Genomic DNA, 23589 nt, shown 5'->3' with positions numbered 1-23589 from the left:
TAGATGGTCGGGGGGCAGTGACAAGGCGTCACTGTTTGGTATTGGCAGAGGATCTGGAGTTGTTGTTTCCTCTTCCTCTGCCCTTGATGTTATTTCCTCTATATCCACCTCTGGGATTTTTATTGTAGGTGGATAGCGTACCTCCCTTGTTATACTGCGTTTGTTGGGTGTTTTGGCCCCTTGACGGTCCTCTGTTATTGGATCGACGAAAGGAACCACCCCGAAACTGCTGCGATTGCAGAGCCCCCATGGATTTTGCAGTTTCCGTGTCCTTTTTTATTTTTTCTAGGGTGGCATCAACCTCTGGGCCAAACAAGAAGTCAGTGTTAACTGGCTGATTAAGAATGGTGGTTTGTATTTCTGGTTTGAAACTAGATATTCTCAACCAAGCATGTCGCCTTTGCATGACGCTAGTGTTTATAGCCCTAGCTGCAGTGTCAGCAGTGTCTAGTGCACACTTGATGGAAGCGTTGGAGATTAGCTTCCCCTCCTGAACTAACAGCTCTGCTCCTTCCTTGAATTGTTCTGGGAGGTGCTGTAATAATGTCTCTAGAGTATCGTAGTGTGACCTGTCATATCTGGCCAGAAGCGCCTGAGTATTAGCAATACGCCAGATGTTCGCTGCCTGTGCTGCCACTCTTTTGCCAGATGTTTCTAGTATCTTTGATTCCTTATCAGGCGGAGGCGCATCGCCTGTTGTCTGCGAGTTTGCCCTCTTTCTTGCATTTGCAACTACCATAGAGTCTAAAGGCAATTGTCCTCTAATATAGGCAGGATCTACGGGTGCCGGCCTATACTTCTTTTCTATCCTCGGGTTAACTACCCTTGCTCTAGTATTTTCTTTGAAAATGTCCTTGGCGTGTTTAAGAACACCCATGAGCATTGGCAGTGTCTTTACACTTCTTTCGGAAGTTGAGAATGTGTCCACAAGGAAGTCCACATCCACAGTATCACTATGAAGTTCAAAGTCATAATTTAACGCAGCTCTTTCAATCAGAGCGTTGAGTATCTTCAGTTGGTGATGTTTTGACATTGTAGACCGTAGTATCAGGGTCATGTTGTGGGTCTCCTGGGTCAGCAGGGTCTGCCCATGGTTGGTTCTGATCATCACGATCAGTGTCCATCACATCGTCGTCACCATCATTATTATCGTCTCCTGCCCCTGCATCCGAGTATGTAGGGGAAAGGGATTGAGGTTCTTGCTCATATGTCTGCAAGTGTTCGACCATCACTGGTGACGTAGGTGATCCCCTCTTTTTCTTTAGAGGAATCCTGAAAGACTCCATGGGCGTTTCTGGGACTATTTTCCTTTTGTAGATTGACAGTCTCCCCGTTTCCGAGTCGATGAACTGCCTCGGTTCCCGTTCATCGGTCTCTTTCGTAGGCCTTTGGGTTAATGCAGGTCTTGTTATGGGGTCGATGCTCTGTTTCGTCTCGAACATCTTCGGCCTCACTGCCGGTGGTAAGCCGTATTTTATTGGCGCCGACGTTGCGAGCGCGGTGACCAACTTTGTAGTTGTGGCTTTCTTCGGTCCTGCCGTTGAAGCCTTGTCTCTGATTCTTTGAATCGACTCCGTGACGTGTATGGCCATGACCTGGGCCTTATGCGCCACATGCGCCGCGTCGGCATCTGACTTGGAACCGACGTTCGTCTCCGGTCCCGTCATCGATCGAGGATTGGTGCCCTGTCTCGATTCGAGCTGCGTAGCGGCTCCCTTCGGTGCCGGCGTCTTCGACTCGACGACCTTCACCTTGGCCTTCGGCGCCCCGCTACTCGAGTCAAGGGCCTTCTGGAAGCTCCCCGCATCGAAGTCCCTCATCTGTTTCGTCGGCCCGAGGGTTTTGAGGCCTTGGCGCCGACTAGAGCCAGTTGCACTTTCGGTTTCGATTTTGACTGTGCTGGTTTCGGTTTCGTTTTGCTGAGATCAACCAAAGTTGGTTTCGAAACCGATGGCTCATTTAAAATGTTCGAAGCCGGGCCTTTTTGCGGGGTTGTTGAACTTGAAGGTAGATCTTGGGTAAGGCCTTGTGGCGATCCCTCGACCTGAGCCGAATTGATATTTTGTCCATCGGCCCCCGTATCGACGGTTGGGCCTATCTCTTCTGAGCTATCTTCCTCAGCCCCAAGGGCCTGAGCGTCGTCTCCTACCTCGTCGACGACTTCATAATCCTCCTCCTCTTCCAGATATTCCTCTTCATCGGCCTCATAGTTGGATCCATGCTCGGATCCCTGCTCCGATGGTTCATCTTGGTCCGGTAGCTCGACGACTTTATCGTCTCCGGTCCCGAAGATATTATCTGGTTCCGGCGCTTGCCTCTTCGATTCCAATCGAGCAGCGCGCCGGGTCCGAAGAGTCTTCTTTGATCTGAACCGGGCACAGCCCATACATTGGTCTTCATTGTGGTCCGGTGACAAGCATTTGTTGGACGTCGTTGTGTGCATATTTAGCGTTACAAAGCGGACACCTTTTGAAAAGGCCTCGACTCTCCATCGTCGATGAAACTCGATGCGAGAGGTGAAGGAAGCCTTCCGATAGTCGATGTCCTGTAGATAAAATGTTATCGATACCGATCGAAACGATACCGACGCTCGCGAAAGCCTTTTGGCTTTGAGAAAAAGTTTCCTAACTTGAGCTAAGATTTGAACATCTGAACCCAATGGCGGAAAAAAACAATCTGAGGATGGAGAGGATGCCCATGCGCACTGTAGTCCAGGGGAGGAGCCACCTATCCCGTGATACTTCGAAGACTTCTCCAGGACAACAATGTGCAATCATCCGGACCCAACACTAGGCGGCGATCTATGCACAGATATGAATTCAGCAGCCCACATGCCTCAAACCCATACCATCCCAGCGTGGGTTGCGGACTCATGACCTAGACTAATAAGTCTTTCTGGACTAAACGGGCAAAATGCACGTCCCTGCGCAAGTGACCATCAAGGCAATAATGTTTTGCGAACATGTGCAGTGATGCCCACGTCGCTGCCTGTCTTGGACTGAGACACCCCTGGCCAAGGCCGCAGTCGCAGCCTTTCCCCTGGTGAAATGGGCCCTTAATCCCTCAGGGGGCTGCTTCTTTGCTAAGGCATAACAGAATTTAATGAAGAGAACAACCCAGCGAGAGATGGTTCTTTTCTGCACTCACCCTCCGGGTCTATGTAATCGCCACTAAAAAGGCTGTTTTGATTGACAAAAGCCGGAGGGGACAATTGTGTAGAGGCTCGAAAGGAGCACACATCAGGTAAGTGAGGACCAAATTAAGGTCCCATTGCGGCATAATAAAGGGTGTGGGTGGAAATAAATGAGCCAGCCATTTTAGAGAACTATTTACAATAGGAGATTTAAAGAGAGAAGGCTGGTCTGGCAGCTGCAAAAAATCAGACAGAGCAGAAAGGTAACCCTTGAGAGTTCCCAAGGCAGAGCCCTGCTGGGCAAGGGTTAGAATGAATAAAAGGACGGTAGAAAGAGTAGCAGAAAGTGGGTCAATGACCCTTTTTGTACAGCATAACACAAATTTCTGCCAATGGCAGGCATATACTGACAATGGAGGGCCGCCTGGCCACCAGAATAACATTAAAGACTTTGGGAGAAAGGTCAAAGGCCATCAACTACCGCCGCTTAATCTCCACGCATGGAGGCGCAGAGTTGGCAGGTTCAGGTGGAGAACTCTCCCCTGCTGCTGTGACAGAAGATCCTCCCGAAGGGGCAGCCTGATCAGAGGATCGACACACATGCCCAGTCCGGCACCACAAGGATGACTTGGGCCCGGTCGCTCCTGATCTTCTTCAGAACCCTCAGAAGGAATGGTATGGGCGGAAAGGCGTAAAACAGTCCTAAGCTCCACTCGCTACGAAACGCGGCGCCGAGCGATAACCGCCTTGGAAACTTCAGCCTGCCGTACTGCTGACATTGCGCGTTCTCTTTGGAGGCAAAAAATCTCCCCACTGCTGAAAGAGACCTTGCGCAACCTCCGACTGGAGACGCCATTCCTGATCCTGAAGGCATCAACGGCTGAGATCGTGCGCCCTGGCGTTCAGAGAACCTGCCCAGTGTTGAACCACCACGGTTATGCCCTCCTGTTCCAGCCATGTCTAGAGACGCAAGGCCTTTCGACAAAGGATGTACAAACCTACCCACCTTGCTTGTTGCAGTACCACATGGTGGTGGTGTTGTCTGTGAACACCTGCACTAACTTCCCCTTGATAGAGGGAAGAAATGCTTTCAATGCCAACCGAATCACTCGGAGCTCCAACAAGTTTATCTGGAGCCTTGTCTCCGCAGGAGACCAGTAACCCCTGATCTCCGCCTCTCCCATGTGGCCGCCCCATCCCAGAAGAGACGCATCCGTCACAACTGTGAAATCTGGTTGGGGACGGGAGAGAGGTCTGCCGTTGACCCAACTGCGGTTCAACAACCAACACTGCAGATCCTTTGCAGTTCCTTCTGAGATCTGAACCACGTCAGTGAGATTTCCCAGATGCTGTGCCCATTGGAACTTCAAGTCCCACTGCAGAGCCCGCATACGCCACCTGGCGTGTCTTACCAACACGATGCAGGAGGCCATGAGACCCAAATGCCTCAAAGTCAACCTCACTGAAATCCAGGATAGAGGCTGAAATATTGGAATCATAACCTGAGTATCCTGGATTCGCTGCTCGGGAGGATAGGTCCGAAACTGCACTGTGTCCAGAACAGCTCCGATGAAAGGGAGCATCTGAGAAGGAGTCAGGTGTTACTTTGGTATGTTTATAGAGAATCGCAGTAAATGCAGGAGGTCCGCCGTAGTCTAAAGGTGAGAGATGACTGCCTGGGGTGAGAACACCTTAAACAGCCAGTCTTCTAGGTACAGGAAGACTGAAACCCCTATCCTGCTCAGATGAGCTGCAACCACCGCAATCACCTTGGTGAACACCCAAAGGGGCACTGGTAGGACTGAAGGGGAGCATGGTAAACTTAAAGTGCTTGTGGCCTACCTTGAACCGCAGGTAACGCCTGTGGCCCAGCAGGACGGGAATGTGAAAATATGCATCCTGCAGGTCCAACGCCACCATCCAGTCTCCTTGGTCTAGGACAGACAAGACCTGAGCCTATGTAAGCAATTTGAATTTCTCCTTTTTGAGGAAGAGATTGACGGTCTGAAGATCTAAAATGGGCCGAAGCCCCTTGTTCTTCTTCTGAATCAGAAAGTAGCGTGACTAACAGCCACCACCTACTTCTGAAGCTGCGACCTTTTTATAGCACCTTTGGCCTAAAGACGTGTAACGTCCTCTTGGAGCAGCTTCAAATGATCCTCCACCGGCCATTCCGGAGTTGGCGGAGTAGGAGGAGGAAAAGAAAGGAAAGGAAGAGAATAGTTCTCCTGGACGATTTGCAAGACCCACTTGTCCGTTGTTATAGATCCCCAGTGGGGGAGATGAGAGAGACGACTTCTCCCACCCACTAGAGTAGCGTGGTCCTGCAGAATCAGCCTAGGAGGGCTTGGAGGCTGCGGCTACTGGGGGCAGTGTGGTAGATGACTTCTGGCATCCATTCCAAGGACGGAATGTACTGCGTCCATGTCCACGTATGGCTTGGGCAAGTCTGTGTGGGACGGTGGCTGTGATCGGGTTGACGCAGCTGGAAACTCCTTCCGTTGCCGCAAAAGGGGCGAAAGAAAGACTGGCCATGAGGAGTGGAGGAGAGGCCCAAGGATGTGGCCGTAGCTCGAGAGTCCTTGAACCTGGCCAGGACCGAGTCTGCCTTTTCCCCAAAAAAGGCGGGTTCCTTCAAAGGGCATGTCTATCAAATTGGCTTGGACATCCCCCGAGAAGCCAGTTGTACGAAGCCAGGTGTGGCGCCTCAAAGCCACCCTCGTTGAAATCGACCTGCCCAGCGAATTAGTCGTATCCAAACCACACCGAATGGTGAATTCTGCTGCATCTCTCCTGTCCTTGACAGCTTGGGAAAGCACAGCCAGGCCTCCTCCGGGACTTGTGGCAGCACCTGCGCAACCATCTCCCAAATAGAGTGGGAGAAATGGGCCAATAAGCATGCAGTATTCACTGACCGCAATACTAGACTGGAGGAAGAAAACATCTTCCTCCCAAATGAGTGCAGTCTCTTGGATTCCCTATCCAGAGGGGTGGAAGGGAATGCGCCCTGGGAAGTAGAGGCCTGCACCACCAAACTTTCTGGAGTGGGGTGTTGGCTGAGGAACTTTGGGTCGCCCGGAGCTGGGGGATCTCGGCGTGCAACCGACCTATTCACAAAAGTCCCTGTGCTAGGCTTGGACCATGTTCCTAGAAGAACGTTCGTTAGTGCCTCTTTAAAGGGCAAAAGGGGCTCTGAAGTTGAAGCCCCAGGTTGGAGCACTTCAGTCAGGAGATTAGTCCTGACCTGCACTGAGGGCACCTCCAGTCCATGGACCTCAGCTGCCCTCTTAACCACCATGGCAAAGGATTCCCCCTCATCCGTAGCCAAAGTATGCGGAGAAAGCATGCCAGTGTCTGGGAAGAATCCAGACCACTGGCTTCCCCAAGTTCCCCATACCAGTCCATAGTCTCCTCCGAGACATCCCGGTTCTCTAATGGGTCTCCAGACTCCTCCCAATCCTCTCCTGAGCCCAGCATGTCCACAAAGTGCTCAGGCGACAACATAGAACCCCTGGGTTCTGCCGACGTCAGCATTGGCGCCGTTCTACAACATTACGGCTCTGTGTCGGTGGGGATGAGGATGCGACTTGGACGCTGAACGGTGCCGGCGACGTCGCAGGCACCGACTTTGGGTTCGAAGCCTGGTGAGGTCGCTCTAGCACGACCGGCGTCAAACCGGATCTGGAATCGGATCCCTGAGGCCCCATCGGCACCATGGTCGAAGCAGACTACATCAAACCCGATGGGGCCTCGTAAAAATCTTTAATTTGAGCGGGAGTCGCTCCGGCTCCCGGAAAGGGTGGGAGGCGCAAAGTCGACTCAGGCTCCGGCTCCACAGAACCGTGCTTAGAGCGTCGGTGCTCCTCACCTCTCTCGACGACGGACGCCAGTTGAGGTGAAGTCGAAGTCTTCCCCGAGTGTCCAGGTGCCCTTGATTGGGAGGAAGAAGACTTAGGGCTCTGTTAGCGATCCCGTGACCTCCTCTTCTTCAAACGGGACCGTGACCTCCTTGGAGTCTCGCTTAACGGTGTCGACTGCCGGGTCACGAGCAACTTCATCAACCGCTGCCATCGCCCGACAGTCCGAACACGACTACGAATCGTGTTCGTGTTCAAGACACCACAGACATAGGCAGTGGGGATCGGTAACCGACATCATATGGGAACAAGTTCCACATGGTTTAAACCCTGTTTTTCTACTGGACATCCCTCGCACACAAAGTCGTACTCAAAAATATCAGCAAAAGTCGAGAAAAAAGCCTGCCAAAAAGCGGCAGAGAGGTAGCTCTTCCCAGAACAGCGCTTAACTGGTGCGGAAATAGAAGAACTGATGTCCGCGCACCTGGGTGGCAGCTATATAGGCACCGCAACGTCATAACCGACGCTATCGCCTTCACGCGGAGCCGAATGGAGCCACCCGACGTAGTGTGCAAGGGGTATTGCTCAGCAAATGTTTCCGGATCTAGCCTGACGCCTGGGAAATTCAAAGGTAAGGAATCTGCAGCTAGAAGTCTCTATCAGATATGAGAAAGAATACATTGTTGCTAGTCAAGACTGCAGGAGATAATAATTTCAGATTAAAAGGCAGTGAATGCAACTTTTTATTTTACAGTGCCACTGCCGATCATGGCCCCTTTCCTGTAAACAGGGCTATCCTTCTCTCCCACAGCGCCACAATAGAGGAGGGTCATGCTGGGCAGAGGATATTGGTTTTAGGTTTTCTGGACCTGGCAGCAGCAGACCAGCTTCTGCCTGCAGCAACTGTCTCGTCGTCTCGGCCTGGCCAGGCCACCCACCTCTGCAGCCCCCAAGCGCCTGGCATGACAATCCCAGAGTTCCCGCTGGGAGTCAATGAGAAGGCAACAATGTCTCACCTACTCCGGCTAAGAGTGTTTGCTGGGGTACCCGGGGGGTGAACAGTTGGGTCAGGCACTAACAACTATTTAAAAGAACAGTAACGATTTCAGCCTAAAACACTCACTGCCCTTGCCGACCAACACAGCTCCCCAGCTCTGCGAGAACAGATTCCTCGACTCTGCTGGTGGGAAATTGATGAATAACAGACTTAAGGCAGCAGACAGTCCTCAGGAAGTTTGAGCCTACATAGTGAGACAAGGCCGCACACCAGCAGGTTGCAGCACTCAAACCGCTAAGAACCAGTTTATATCAGCAAACTGTGAGAGGTGCAGACTGACAGAGTTGGCAATTGCTGCAACATTTGAAAGTCTGTCCAGTGGTGGTAGGTAAGTAATTGCCAGTAGTTCAGGAGGTCTAAGGTTGTATTATGGTGTTTGGGGTGGTCGTTATTCATGGGCAGTGGTGACGAGCAGGCCTTACACATCATCGGATAGTTAGTAGCAGAGGTTGGCCGGGCTCTGGAAGATGGCACCGAGGCTTGTACTGCGAGTGATCCATCACTCCTAGATGCCCATTTGCCTTATGTCATTTGACACTTTCGGGAGTCACCTTTTAAATCTGAACACTTTGCATGCCGTGACTTGTAGGTTTCTCTCTTGTTATCAAATTGTATTGGCATGATACAAATCCTAGCATGCAAAGTAGACATGGGTAAAAAAAAGGACATGTGATTTATGTCCAGGCACATTCTTTACTGAAGGACATAGTGAGCGGCCTCCTCTCTAAACTATTGGAGTTTAAGGAGCTGCAGGACACACCTGAATTTTATGATATGAGTGCTGGGTTGATGAGAAGGGAGGAAGAGAGCGTAGCCTGAGTTAGTCCTGGTTTAGGGGAGGTACATTAGTGACTTGCAATTTCAGATCTTTGCAGCACTTTAAGATTGTTTTAGATTTCTCATTGCATGAAGAGGTGCAAGTTCTGATATATATCTCTTTCCATATTCATCATTGCGTGGTTGTACTCATGAGATAATGACACTCTAAGGGTCACACGTGGTCGTTTGAATGCCACTCATAAGTACATTGAAATAACGAAAATCTTACAAATAAGCAGTCTGAAACTTGGCAGCTATGCACGCCCCTTCCAAACAATGATTCCATATTGTTTCCTAAACCCATTTAACAATATGGAGAACCTTTTCTAATTTGTTCATTTTGTTCAGTACACTTGAAGACGCATTTTAGCAGATGCAAAGATTTGGCAAATCTGAGGGTTTGTGACAATTACAACACTGTACAAGAGGCCCTTAATACTTGTGTCGTTTGAGAGATACGGTTTTCCCTCCATGACTACCACTTGCATAACATTTCTGGGTCTATGTAATGCACAGTTTGTTGCAGGTGGACTGAAGTAAGCGATCTGTAGGAATGAGGCAAATTTAAGCCCCTCTCTTGATCTAAACAGGGTAACTGATCATGTTTGTTATGAATGCCATGCATTGATTAAAGAAACCAAAACAGGGGTGTACGTGATGGTGTTTGACATTTTAAATAAAGTTATTTCATGGGCTAGATACATAGACAGACTGACCCATAACCAGCTTCGAAAAACAGTACATCAAGATATTACCAATAATAATAATTTGGCCAGATCTTCCTTAACAGGATCGCTGATTGGAAGAAGTTCTGACTTACTCCACTGAATATATTATCTCGATAATTCTACTAACTGGTGTGCAACTTGTGCATATTACTGAAGAAGAGAAGATGAAAACGAGGAAAGTGGATCAAATCTGACAGAAGATGGAAGCTTTAAATAAGCTGACTGGCTTGAATGTGTGACAAAAGGAAAAAGAGTGTTGTAAAGAGTTGAGTGCCTAAAAAGAATAGAGAAAAATCAGCAGAATCAGTAATAGATATGACTAACAAGAGATTCTGAAAAGCCTGTAGTTAGGAGATCACCGAGAATAAGAGTGTCAAATAAAAAGTATGCAGGTCCAATGATACGCAATTGTTTATCACACTGTCACAGAATGAAACTGACACTGCTGCACTATTTAGGGTCTGCTTAATCGAGGTGGGCCATTGGATGGATCTTAGTTGTCGTAAATTAAATGCTGGAAAAACTGAGATCCTTATCTTGGGGAACAAGCCATCTGTTTGGTCCTCTGCCTGGTGGCTAGACGTGCTCGTCCCTGTGCCTCCTCCTAATTCGAAAATAAAAAATCATAGCATATGGTTTGATGTCAAGCTTTCCTTCAATAGTCAGATTACAGCCCTAGTAGGAAAATGCTGCGGGATTTTAAAAACCCTTAGCAAGATGCTGAGACTCCTCCCTGAGGTTGCCAGAAAGACAGTAGTCCAGGCCTTGGTTATTACAAGGCTGGACTATTGTAAAGTTCTTTATTTGGGAGTTACGCAGTCTCCTTCTGATAAGACTTTAGCATGTACAAAATGCGTCAGCTCGTCTGCTATTGACCCTCACTAGGTGGTGTGCTCTTTCAAAGTTGCACTGGCTACTGCTTGAGAAACAACTTACCTTTAAAGCCAAGTGTTACTGTTATAAGATCCTTAGGAACAAGGATCCCCACTACTCGCACCCTTTCTTTAAGTTCTATGATCCTACAAGAAGGTTAAGATCTGCCGGGTCTCTGCTAGCGTTGGTCCCCATTGTCAATAAGGAGCAGATTACAGAATGCACCTTTAGCTTTTTAGCGGCTAAACAATGGAACTCAATTTTCTAATTAGAAAATAACCTTCAAAACCACTGTTCCGCAAAAGGCTAAACATTTGAAAATGTAGTTCAGCCTAATGGGCCATGTTTCAACTACAGTTTATTGTGCTGGGGATCTGGGTCACTTTACCTAGAGATGGGACGCTTTGGTGCGAAGTAGCCATAAGCTTTATAAGTGATTTTATTATTCGTATTATCATTATAATCCTGATTGGGTATACCTGACAAAGTCTGAACCACAAGAAAGAGACATTGATATGAGGGACTATCGATTCTGTGGGCAGAACCTCCATGAATAGATATGAATAGAGAAAATATGGTGATCAATATTGAATTATTTCATGATAAAGTGATGTATCTGAATTTCTGGCTTTAAAGAATAATGTTTTGGATTATTCATAATGGGCACGAATAACTCATAGACTGGAATCTTGGTTAGAGATTTTTGTTCATGCCCATATTTCCCTTCCATTTTATATGTAATGCCTTCATTTGAAGAAAACAATGTTTTTGCCCGCATTCTATATTCGATTTTGCACCAAAAGAAGATTGATTTTTATGTTCTGCCTGCAGTTTAAGAAGAATTTTGTATCTTAGGTACCCAGCTGAAGATAGTAATCTGTCTATATTATTTTATGAACATTTGGATTGAACTTGTGCTATACAAATCCAATTGCTTTCATTATGCCTACATTATTAATTATTCCCACATAAAACATTCTGACAGAATAAAGAGTATAGCATCACTCTTTTGAAGTTTTAGGAATCCTGTATCTTGTTTAGAAGTGTTGATTTTGTTTTCAATTGTTTTTTTTTTTTTTAGAAAGATGGCTTCATGTAAAGAGAAATGTTGCTTTGTGTTAAAGATATATTTGTGATATGTTTAATAACCAATAAGGATCTTGTTGAGTTTACATTCATTTGCCTGCTGGGCGTGCAACAATCAACTCAAATGCTAAATTACATGATAATAATGTTGGAGGTAAACTATTTGATATAGAGACACTTCAAATAATAGATATAAAGAAAATACATATGTTAACCTGTTAGATAAATATAGATCAGTTATGAATGTAACAATCTGATACATCTGCACCAATCTACATTCTTTCATTTCAGAAGGCAACTGTATTTACACCCTCCTTTGTTCTGTGATTTAGATTGTAGTATTTACTTGTCCAAATTAATGGGAGAAGACTTTTTCGAAGAAAAGATTATGAATTATAATTTTTCTATTGATAAAATGTTAGAAGATAGGATTTTCAATATTAATAATGGAAATATTAGACCCGTTATATTCCATAATTCTAACATTATTGGTGATGAAAAGCATGTGTGCAAATTGACGGATGTGGACTATAATTTTATTAGTGAATATAATGACAATAGACTGAGAGCTGCTATTAATGTTAAGGAAGCAAGAAAAATTCAAGCAAAAGAAAAGGTTGAGGAGCATTTTCGGAAATCAAATGTGCAATAAAAGGAGTTGTATTTATAATGCGTGAGCAACAAAGAAATAGATGCTTTTGTTAAGGTTGGGATAAGTGAGATTAGTTATAATTATATAATTTAAAGAGATTTCAAGTTAGGCAATGATCCTATATTCAAAGGTATTTCCCACATTTGTGGCAAAACATCTTATTTTAACATTCCTAATAACTTGATGGGTTCTTGATACCAGTAATAATACATGCAAGGGCTCTGAGCAGGAGGTCACTGCAGCGTACACCACCCATTGCCTCTGTGATCGCTGCCAAAACAACTACTAAACATCTCTCTCGACTGCAAGTGTGACAATTCAGATTATTCCAGGTCCCCAAAGCTAAAGGAATGGCTAGAGAAGAAGGTATTAGTAATTTTTACTGTATATTGTATTCATAACCAACCATTGATCTGCTCATCTCGTAATTAGATGAGCAGCGCCACCATGTGACAGCCTGTCCTAAGTGCGGTTTGGACATTTAAATGCCGGTGACGAGCACTGGAAACCAATTAAGTGCTGATGTTCAGCACCGGAGACCACTGGCTCTTATTAAGAACTGCTTCCTACCTAGCATTAGTGTTTCCAAATATTTATCATACCAATAGTACGGATGAAATGAGTGAAGTGAGTTTTAAGAGAGTGAAGCGTTTGGGACAAGTTCTAATGGATATATTTGGAATGTTGATTCCCCCAATTGGCGCAACCTTAAATAATGTGAATTATAAGAAAATGTTCTACTTTAGTGGATTGTCTGGCTACTAATACTGCAGTGCATTAAATAAAATTAATGAAGAAATGATAGCTATTAGGGCAATGATTAACCATAATCGTGTTGCGTTGGATATTTTGCTTGCAAGAAAAGGTGGTGTGCGTCATGTAAGAAAAGCTCAGCAGTGATGTACTTACATACCTGATAAGAGGATAATTATTAAAAACATTACAAATATAACTTATATTTTGGATGAAACTAAATTCTTGAGAGAGACTGTTTTTTGGGAGACAATTGGTTATTGGTTTATAGTAAGCTAATAGAAGGCATTAGAACAATATGTGAATGATTTGTAAATGGTGGTGACTTACTGATAAAAAATGTCTTTAAATATAGAAGTTGTTTATTTTAAAGGAGTGTTGTTTAGTTGTGATTGTGGAAAGAAGATGATAACAACAAGAAAAATGAAACAGGAGGAGATTGAGATGGTTAACTTCAAGGCAGACGTCTATGATCGAATGAAAGCTTTACAGAAATAAACTCTGAAGATGAAAAAAACTAATGGATAAATTTGTATAGAACAGTCTTAAGAATTTGGTGATGATTTAAAAAATATTATCAGAGGGTGATGGAATGTTACTAGGTTGAGGGACTTAGTCATAGAGTTTCTGTAAATTCCTTTCTCCACATTCTGTACTAGAATCGATATTGCTTGAAAGTTGGGAGAGAGAGGGGAGAAAGAGCTCGGAGAATGAGGTTGCAGTCCTTTCTCTTGGAATAAACAACTTGTGTTCAACATTCCTCAGAGTCTTGGATTTTTTTAGGTGTGTACCTACTACAGTTTGGCGATGACCAGTGGATGTCTGTTTGCCTACCTTTGGACTTCAACGTACTACAAGGTTTATGAAAGTCACTGGAATTTACCTGATTTTCATTGAGAGTACAGTTGTATCTGCCTAATGAAAAGTGACTGTTCTACTCAGCAGCTTTCTAGGTACTGTTCTTGTTTTTATGAAATGCTCTTTAAGACAAGATGCTTCTCCATATTATTTTCACTTTTTTGTAGTGTGCAAGACAGTGTGGCTCTACTTAGTTTTTTGCATTCATATTTATTTTCCCTTTTACCAGTGTATCTTCTTAGTTGTTCAACAATGTAGCTTGTGGCATTAATTTCTCTCAACCGTTACCTGTCTGCTGAGCTTCTCTTGTGCACAATTGTTCTTCATAGTTCGTCCTGTCTGTGCACCCTATAGTCAGCATTGAACACTCACATGCATCACTAGCACTGTACAAGTGTACAGGCACTCAAGCGTGATACTTTGGCTCATTTGTAGCATTACAGGATCTAACAAACCAAGAGGAGCTCACTGCCTACACTGTTATAAAGAGTGCCTCACCTTATTATGACCACCTGTCTTCGGCATAGTTTTGAGTATCCATAGCTCCTACTATTTCTGGCCACAGAAGTGACGTCTCTCTTTACTGAATGATTATTGTTCATCTCTTTTTACTTGGTACTACAGCACAGTTATACTACACTGCCGCCTACTGGCTACAACAAAAAAATGTTTTACCTGCAGATAATCCTTTCTTTCAAGAGAAATTAGGAAAACTCGGGTACTGGGTTGAGTACCAGTGCTTTTGGGTCCTCTCGGGTATTAGATTGTATACTATATATTTTTTTTATTTTTTACCTTAGTTTAAGTTTCTCCCAGTTTTAGTGTTGGTGGCTAATTTATAGTATTCTACTATGCAGAATATTTTACCTCTGCCATTTTAATTGTCAAAACGAGGAAAGACTGTTGAAATGGTCTAAATGGTAGAAAGTATTCAACAAATATTTAAAAATGTGTGGTTCTAATTATTCTGCTGAACAAAAGCTTCTTTGCTTCTGCATTGCCTGGGATCAAAGGGACACGAGTTATTTGAGAACCATCTTAATCTCTCTGACAAGGAAAGGGATGATGCTAATTCTAGTCTAAATAATATAATGTTTGCATAAAACAATTATTTGCCAAAACTCTCTATATTAGAAAGATATCACTTTGGTGTGCTTTCACAGCATAGTGATGAATCTGTGGAGGGCTATATTACTGCTTTATGACAGCTTGCTTCCACATGCTATTTTGGCAATAGAACTGAGGAACACATTCATGATTAATTCATGTTGATATGTAAAAATAATAAAGTGAGGGAACAGTTGTGGTTGAAAAGTGATTCTAAGCTGAGTGAAGTGTTGCTAATTGCTAAACAAATTGAGCTAAATTTAATCCAGGTTCTAAGAACAGAAACATGCAGAGTAAGGGTCCTTGGTTTAGATGTGGTAATACAGGCCACTGGGCTAATAGTAAAGATTGCCCTACTATCAAATGTACCTGCAATATATGTGGGTAAAAGGGGCATTGTGGAAAATGTTGCAAAAGTAATCCAAAAACTTATGATAAGGTGCATGAACAAAATGAGAATGTTAAAGAAATGTTCACTATTGGTGAACAGAGTGAAACTTATCTTTTACATGTTACTGATACTGTTAATGGAATCAGTGAGGATAAGAGTAATCCATCTGATATAGTATAAGTCAACTGCATTGAAGTAGAAATGATGATGGATTATGGTGCAAAATGAAAAATAATATCGGATTATATTTTTGACAAGGACTTAACAGAAAAATTACACTTCTGGAACCAGATATTAGACCTTATGCTTATGGGGGAAAGCAATAGAAACAATTGGTTATTTTTAAGAATGCCTTAATTTTAAAGGTCAAGTTTATATTCATGTCATTGGGGATACTGTTTTCAGCTGCCACATATAAGCTTCAGGGCATTTCTTGGGATCCCAATCGCAATACTCAACTTCACAATAATTGTGTCAAGCAAATGCCTACAGATCTAGTTGCAGACTTTCCTTCTGTATTTTCGGGCAACTTGGGATTTTTAAAAAAAATCTTTACACATGACATAAAACTCAAAGAAGGTGCCTTTCCTTTTTCCTACATAGTAAGAAACATTCCTTTCAGTGTTAGAGAGGCCGTCAAGAAAGAATTAGATACATTGTGTAATGAGGGAATGATAGAGAGGGTGGATGCCACGGAATGGTTAGCTTTAATCATGGTAGTTCGCAAACCTAATAATGAGATTAGACTCTGCAGAAAAATAATAAACAAATAGTTGAGGATGTTTCCTCTCCCAAACATTTCAGAGATTGTGTGAGCCCATAGAGGAGTTACATTTTTTCACCACCTTAGATATCACTTCTGCCTACCATCTGGCTAAGCTTACAGAACAATCTAAGAATCTCACTTCATTCATAAAACCATTTGGCACTTACAGGTTTAATTGTATGCCCTTTGGTGTGTGCTCTGCTGCTCTAGTGTTCCAAAGGCTTATGACTAGAATCTTTAGAAACATGAGTGGTGTCCGGTATTTTCAGTATGACGTTGTAATTTAGGGTAATAATGTAGAGCAGCGTATGGAAAGAGTTAAGAAAGAACTTGCCATTTTAGGTGAGAGTGGTGTAACGCTGAAAGCTAAAAAAATGTACATTTGCCCAGGAAGAGGTAGATGATTTAGGAAACGTTATCTCTGTTACAGGAGTTAAACCGAAGGAAGATTTAGTTGATACTAAACAGAATTTGTCAAGACCAGAAAAAAGAGGATATGAAAACATTTTTAGAAATGGCATAATTTTATTCTGGTTTTATTTCAAATTTTGCCAGTAGAACAAATGCACTGTGTGGTCTACTAAAGAAAGGAGTTGATTTTTAGCAAAATGAGCAATGTGAGAAAGAATTCAAGGGTATAAAGGTTAGTCTGAAAGGGGCTCAAAATGTAAGCAGTTTTATTCCAGGTTTGTCTTGTTCACTGATGCAAGTGATAAATGTTTTGGAGCGATTCTAAAAGAGATGGAGAAGATGTGACGATCACTTTTGCTTCTGCTTCACTGAGGGGGTCAGGGTCCAAATATTTGACATTTGAAAAGAAAGCTCTTGCTGTTTATTGGGCCATAAAACATTTCAAGAAATGTTTATGGGGACAGAAATATGATGTGTATTCGGATGAGAAACCTTTATGTGAAATCTTTAGGAAAAAAGGTTTGGATTCGGTTTCTAGTCGCATTTGTAAATGGGTGGTGGCCTTTCAGGAATTTCTATTCAATGTAAAGCATATCCCTGGTGTCTTGAATAGAGCAGCTGATAGTCTCTCAAGGCTGGTAGATAAAAGAAATGTTACTGTCGTACATGAGGATTGATTGGTGGGTGGATGGATGAAGAAGTCAAAGTGTGTAAGATCACTGAGGGTTGCATCTTAGAACAGGAATGGAAGGAGAAATTGAATAAAGATGAGGCTCTTGTTAAGGTCCGGAAATGGCTTCTGAAGGGGAAAGTGTGGAAACCCTCCTGTGATGCAGTGAAATCATTCAGTAAAGTGTATTGTCAGTAAGTGATGGTTTGATTTTGAGAGGTTCACAGTTGATTCTTCCAGGGAATTTCATAAGACAGTTGATAGCTCATATTGGACATCTGGGAATGAGTATGACCAAAGAGAGGTTGCATAGTGACTACGGATTGCCGGCAATGGACATTCAAATTGAGCAGGTTTGAATGCTCTGAAAGTGACAAGATAAAGATAGTAAGAATACCGCCTATGGTGTGCAGAGATCTTCCAAGGGGACCCTGAGAAGAAGTGACATTGGACATTCTGGGACCGATAACAATGGGTTCTACTTCCTTTTTTTTGCTAGTGATGGTGGATTTGTTCTCTAGTTGGGCACAGATAGCAGTGGTGATGGAAATTACTACAGCTTCTGCAATTAAGTTATTGCAAATAATTTTCAATAAAGAAAGTAACCTTGTGCCATCCTGACTGATAATGGTGTTCAATTTACTTCATGAAGAATGGAAAACTTCTTGAAACAAAGAAGTATTAGGCATAAAAAATGTTCGCTATGTCATCCTCAGACAAACGGAATAATCGATAAATTTAACAGGACATTAAAAGAAGGAATGCAGATTTCTAGGGTATGTGGTAGAGATTGGAGGGGGGAAATGTGGGAAAGAATCAAAGCCTATAGATTTTCTCTCCATGCCACCACTGGACTAACCCCTTTTGAGTTCTTCCGTAGAAGACAGCCCAATACTAGTGTGAATACTTTCTGGATGAGGAAATAGGGTGGTAAAAAATTTAATGGATTGGATAAATTGGGATAAAAAAAGCGCTGATGATTCCCTGGTAAATGAAAAAAACAAGCAGGTGCAAAGAAAGATTATTTACGAAGCCCGCAAACGTATGACTAATATGAGAGTGGCTGTTGGCGATTAGGCTGTGGTGAAGTTATCTGGACACTCTCACAATAATTTAAAGTTGAGCAAACCTCTAAGAGTTACTAAGCTATATCAGGGTGCTGTGATGCTTCAGGATGGGTGGATTTGGATTTGAAACACAATGTTGTAGTTAACAAATATTTGTAGAAATACTATTTGTTTTTATAATTTTTTATTATTTGTGTTCACTTTGTAAATGATTTGTGTTGTTTTATCTTGTTGCTTGTTTGTTTACTTGTATGTGTGTTTATTTTGTTTCTTGTTTTAGGGGGAAGATGGTGAAATATTATTAGGATGAAGGAATGAATCAAAGAGTTTCTGTGAGTTCCTTTTTCCACATTCAAGAATCACTATTGCTTGAGAGCCAGGAGAGTGTTTTGGACTACACAAAACTAATGGATGTATTGATATTGAACAGTGCTGAGTAGTTTAGTGGTGATTTTAAAAAATCATCAAGGGGGGGGGGGGGGTGATTTTTAGAGTAGATATGTCAATCAACATAATGTTTCAGTAGTTGTCATTTTAAGTTCACATAACCAGGCCTTGAATACGTGCAAATATATAGTGTCATTCCCTTGTTTTTAGGTAAGGGTTACTATTAATTATGCATGTGGAAGGCATCTCTAGAAGTGTTTAAGTTAATGTATCATATTTTTTTTAAACAAAAATCCATTTTTTATTTTTATTCTCTCGTTTCACATCATGTCTGTAACCCTATAAAAAAGCCCTTTCTGTGATGGGTGCCAGACCTTTTTTGTTTTCATACTGAGCAGTCCCCATGTCAAACTGTTATCTCATTCTATACTTAGACTAACCTTGATAAACTCTATTGATTTATTGTGAAGGTCGACTCAATGTTGAAACCTCTTTCTTATTATAAATCATTGAATTGTCTGATTAAATAAACATCTGTTGCCTTCTGTAATGACTAAAATTAAAATAAACCTTTTTTGTTTGAAGTTGAACCCTTGTCTTATGGAATTTTGATTTAGAATTTGAGTTATTTTGTTGCTGTCCGTAGTCACTCACATGACCTGGCTCCTGCAACTAGACACTAGTAAATAATTTGTGATTTTTCTGTGAAAACACATACAATGTCATCAGTTATGTCATCAATGATGTCATTTAACATTTCATAAGTGATGTAATATAGAATGTCATAAGGAGTGCATGGCGAGGGTGTAAGTTTAGCTCAGTAAACTATAACTGGTAAATTTCTGCTTTTTTTGTTTTAAAACATTAGTATTTATATCATTACAAGGCCTAACTATAACACCCCTTTAACCTATGGTATTTCAGTTAAATGTCTAGGGTTTTAAACCTGGGGTAAGAACTTATTACCATACCTAACTATAACCTCATTTTACTGTTTGCTTTTTTCAGTAAATTTCTGGATTTTTTCTTATCATATTCAACTAACTACCTCACTGGACATATATTTTGATAGGGAAACATCGTTTACAACGCACACATTACAACGCGTGTCATTACAACACATTTTTGACATCGCAAAATCCATTACAACACATGTCATTACAACGCATAATCCATTACAACGCATTCCCCAAAGTAACGCCCCAGCGGAATTAGAATAGTAATTGCATTATAATGGATTATGCGTTGTAACGACATGTGTTGTAATGGATTTTGCGATGTAAAAAATGTGTTGTAATGACACGCGTTGTAATGCGTGCGTAGTAAAGTGTCATATTCATTTTGATAGTGTGCAGTAGAGGGTTGACCACAGGGCCCAGCGTGCATCCAGCAGCCAACGCTCCCAGCAGGCGTCGCTTTCCACCTATGCACTGTGTGGAGTTGCCCGCCATGCACCCAAACCCCTGAGGGCAGTCAACCTCCCAACTGCTGGCCAACCCCAAACATACACCTACCTCTCATTTGTTTCCCGCTGTACCGCAGTATTCCTGCCGGACCACACGGGAAGGCAGTGCTGGCTCCCAATAGAGTCATACAGTACTTCCGGGGGGCCTTGCTGAGTCCCACATCATTGTTATCTTTTTTATTTGGGTCACAGAGAGCGTTTTTTTTTCTGGTAACCCCCGAAACATCTTCAAGGGCCAGGGGTCAGCGTATCGCTAACTTGTCCCCTCATGGCATAATTCTTTTTTTTTTTACTTCAGTACACAGGGACTAGTGGCGGCCCCACCATTTATGTTGATATTGCTGCCAGTCAATTAGATTCCTCAGGATTCCGATCAGTCCTGTGGCACCAAAAAGGCCAACAGGAAAAAAAGCCCTTGAAGCCAATCACATGGCTCTATTTTTTTAATATGCGGCACCGCTGGAGGTCTACGGTACTCCAGTGAGACCATCAATCCAGATATCACTAACTTTTTAACCTTGATTTTTCAAAAATAGCTGAAGAAATTTACATGAAATCACAAAAAGCACAGTTTTTTTATAAAAGGTCTAGATTTCTGGCTGTTTTTTCTACATTGCTTCGTAAAATTCCTATATGAATTTGCAAGGGGTACACATGTTTGGGCCCTCTCCTTTTTTCGCAGCCCTCGCTTGACAGGTTGCCCCCAAACTTTCCTGGAAATAGCAGAGACGGAAGAACTATTTTTTTAAAGTTTTGTGAAGATTTATCAAACAGTGCCTAAGTTTATAGCAAAACAAAAATGTTCCTCCTATCTTCCTACCTTAAACTATACAGTGGCGGCCGCCATTATGTAATATATGTCACTGTCAAATCAACAAATTTGCTGCTCATTCAGGGCAATTTCAGACATGAAGTATGTAATGGCAATAACACAAACTCCTGATGCATTTCAGCCTCACACAGCCTTGATTACAGGCAATCAAAGTAGATTTATTTTTTTGGCTTCATTGGCAAGAAAAATAAGTGTGCTCAATCCTACCATTAGGCCCAGCCAGGTTACCATGTACATAGGAGAAGGTTACAAGATAAATTAAGGCAAATTGTGCAGTCTGAGGTGTTTTGTACATTTCCAAAATGGAAATTTGTTCATAAACTCAGATAGTCACTTAGCATTTTCATCTAAACTGGGTGGAGAGGGCTGTCTCACAAATTGTGTGTGCTAAAATTCAGTTTTTCAGTGTTCGATTAGTGGATAACTTCACTGTCACTTCCTTACGCAATACCGCTTTGAGAGTGGCTCAAAATGAGTAATCAGTAGCAAGGTGATATCTGTCATGAAATTAAGTACTTTACCTTTTTTACATTTTATTCAGAGGTATTCTCGAATTATGGGTAGACATGAACTATTTCCCGTGATGGTGAGCCATGACCAATGCCATTACTGTGGTGAAAACTCTTGTGGTAGAAGAGAGGCTGAAGGGGAGGATGACAAACTGGATATGTGCATCTCCAACAGTGAAGTCTGGGAACAGTCTGTGGCTGCTTCAAATTAGGATGTGGAAGTACACAACTTCAATAACTACTGAGAAGACCCAGTCATGATCCTGAAGTGCCTGTAGGATATATTCCATGGTCACCAGCATGAATTTATACTTTCTCAATATTACGGAGGCATCGAAAATCGAGAATAGATGTGAGACATCCACTGTTCTGAGGACCAAACACTGAAATCTGGAATAAGAACATTTGCCTCTCTCCAAATTTAAAAATCATGCAACAACTTCTTGATTAAGAGGTTTCGAAACACATGAGCGATGGAGGTTTTTGAAACAATGAGGGCAAGGCTATTGCAAAATAATAAACTGAAGGATCGACTTGTCTGAGGTGACCTCTGTCCAACTTTGCAAGAAAGCTCTTTCGTGTCCACTAACAGGGGTGTCACTGAACACTGGCCAAAACATCCAAAACTGGTTTATAGTGGCCTGTTTGAAAATAAGGAAAGGTGCTGCTATTGTTGGCAACTTCAGCCTTATTCTCTGTCCAGTATAGTCAGAGTAATCGCTGAGGTCAGTGAGGCTGTATGTTGTTCCAACTGCAGTCCTAACATCTGTGGGAGTGCTTGTGGAAGCCTCTGGCCTCTGACTACCTAAAGGCAGAAGCAGTGGTTCTGCTCTGTTTAAAACACCCCATAGCACTGTTTGACATTTTGATGCAGAGGTGTTGTTCATGGAAATTAATAAGACTTGCCTGCTTTCCCTCCAAAAACAGAGGTATGAATCCAGCATGACTTAGTAAGGTGCAGAGAGAATGGTCCATGAAGGTGCTGTGTTAAAGACGGTGCTTTTCATTTTAGCCATTTCCCACAAGGCCTAAGAATAGTGTGGCATCACGCAGATCTTAACTTCACTGGGCAGACATTTTACCTCCCAAGGCATCAGAGTACTTTTTTTTCCTTACCTGGCTGTCTGTTAGGAGTGTGTTTGGCATACGTTTAGCAGAGGATGTCTGAACTACCATGATCTCTTTCATTAGCAGGACATGAAGACAGGATATTTTGGGGTTGCTTACAGCCGTTGCAGAGCGTGGCTTGTCCTATGCATCAAACTTAGTGCTACTAGGGCTTCGTTAAAGATCAGTGTTGATGCAGAGGCTTGCTTGGCCACAAGAAAGTCAGTGAATACGTTGGATTTGGCATGAGCAATAAGGTGTAGAAGTTCTAGAACCGGACCCTTGTGTATAGGAAGTTCCTTTCTTTCCCAAGTTATCTTTTTCACCGGCCATTTAGTAAGTCTAAAATATATTCTATATCAGAAAGCTCAGGTTTGTGCAAGATGTGTGCTTCACTGCCATTTACTTGCCCCAGATGACAGCACTCTGGAAATTTAAGGAATGCTAAGTCGAAAACTAAAACTTCATTAATTCTAGATAAGGTCTGACAATTTGCGTTATTCTCTTGAAGATAAATGGAGCCAGTTTCTGAAATATAGGCACTGCCACAGAGGATGAGGGGTCAGTGGGCTCATCCTGGATCCTTATCTATGATTACTTCAGCACAAAAAGGAGGAGGAGTATCACTGCTCCATGAGGTGGTGACACTGATTCCGAGGAGTGGATCTCGGTGAACGGCTCCTCATGTGAGAACCAGAGTTCGATTTAGAGTAAGTAGTTCAAATTAATTTTCTCTCTTAGTTTATAGATGTGGTAGAGCTGAGAGGTCGCAGGAGGGCTGAGATCACAGGAGGCTAACACATACTTAGACACCAGTCACCATAGACATGAAGAGTTTTGGTCCTCGCTTGACATCTAAAACCTGCAACTGAGGAAGGTTTAAGGCAGAAGGCTTCAGAGGAGACGTCACTCTGAATTTGTGAGAAATAATAAATTATCAAGAATCTCAACGTGGACAAAATTGTGCTTATGTGAGGAGTGGATTCTGTGAAGGGTGGAGACGTTAAGGGCTTGTTCTTCATTCAAAGTTAGGGTCTTATGGACTTGCAGCTGGAGCAGCA

General features: G+C 42.9%; 1 protein-coding gene across 2 annotated transcripts in view; it reads right to left on the bottom strand.

The window, feature by feature from the left end:
• The window catches only part of ATP9B (ATPase phospholipid transporting 9B), a 2364768-nt gene that overhangs the window by 207961 nt on the left and 2133218 nt on the right, over positions 1-23589 (bottom strand). The gene's annotated exons all lie outside the window — the stretch shown is intronic.

Source organism: Lissotriton vulgaris, chromosome 4_1, assembly GCF_964263255.1.
Source record: "Lissotriton vulgaris chromosome 4_1, aLisVul1.2, whole genome shotgun sequence".
NCBI classification, from domain to species: domain Eukaryota; kingdom Metazoa; phylum Chordata; class Amphibia; order Caudata; family Salamandridae; genus Lissotriton; species Lissotriton vulgaris.
Note: the sequence above shows the minus strand (reverse complement) of the source record. Positions and strands in the feature narration are given on the sequence as shown.